The following is a 1,114-nucleotide window of genomic DNA, read 5'->3' as shown; positions in this document are numbered from 1 at the left end:
TTTGTATATTGTCTGAACAATTTTTGTCCAACCGAAAATTAAATATGCTTATGACCGTTCCGGAATCGTAAGCTTTCTTTTGATCTAACACGCGTGTAGGTACGTTCTATAACTTTAGAGTGTATAGCCGGACAGACATACCGAAGGATAGAAAGACAGACAGACAGACAGACAGGTCGATCCTTTTGTATATACAGATAGACTATCTGGAGTGCCCGGCGGTGCCGAGGGTCGTTTGAGGGCATGTTGTTGTTGGAAGAGAGAGAGAGAGAGCGACTGGGGGGGGGGAAGAGAGAGAGCGACTGGGGGGGGAAGAGAGAGAGCGACTTGGGGGGGAAGAGAGAGAGCGACTGGGGGGGAAAGAGAGAGAGCGAGCAACTGGGGGGGAAAGAGAGAGAGAGCTACTGGGGTGGAAGAGAGAGAGAGCGACTGGGGGAAGAGAGAGAGCGCGACTGGGGGGAAGAGAGAGCGCGACTGGGGGGGAAGAGAGAGCGCGACTGGGGGGAAGAGAGTGCACGACGGGGGGGAGAGAGAGCGTGATGGGGGAAGTGAGAGCACAACTGGGGGAAGAGCGCGACTGGGGGGATGAGAGAGAGCGACGGGGGGAAGAGAGAGAGCGACTGGGGGGAAGAGAGAGAGCGACTGGGGGGGAAGAGAGAGAGCGACTGGAGGTGAAGAGAGAGAGCGACTGGGGGGGAAGAGAGAGAGCGACTGGGGGGGAAGAGAGAGAGCGACTGGGGGGAAGAGAGAGAGCGACTGGAGGTGAAGAGAGAGAGGGACTGGGGGGGAAGAGAGAGCGACTGGGGGGAAGAGAGAGAGAGCGACTGGGGGGGAAGGGAGAGAGCGACTGGGGGGGAAGGAGAGAGAGCGACTGGGGGGGAAGAGAGAGAGCGACTGGGGTGGAAGAGAGAGAGCGACTGGGGGGAAGAGGGAGAGCGACTGGGGGGGAAGAGAGAGAGCGACTGGGGGTGAAGAGAGAGAGCGACTGGGGGGGAAGAGAGAGAGCGACGGGGGGAAGAGAGAATGCGACTGGGGGGGAACTTGGCCCGATGGTCCCCTGCGAAGGAAGGAAGAAGGTAAGCTCTCCCTCCCTGTCCCACCCCCTCACTCTTTC

Source organism: Somniosus microcephalus, unplaced genomic scaffold (assembly GCF_052327205.1).
Source record: "Somniosus microcephalus isolate GS21.2 unplaced genomic scaffold, FLI_Smic_1.0 unresolved_chr2, whole genome shotgun sequence".
NCBI classification, from domain to species: Eukaryota; Metazoa; Chordata; class Chondrichthyes; order Squaliformes; family Somniosidae; genus Somniosus; species Somniosus microcephalus.
The sequence above is the reverse complement of the archived record's forward strand: the minus strand, read 5'-3'. Positions refer to the sequence as shown.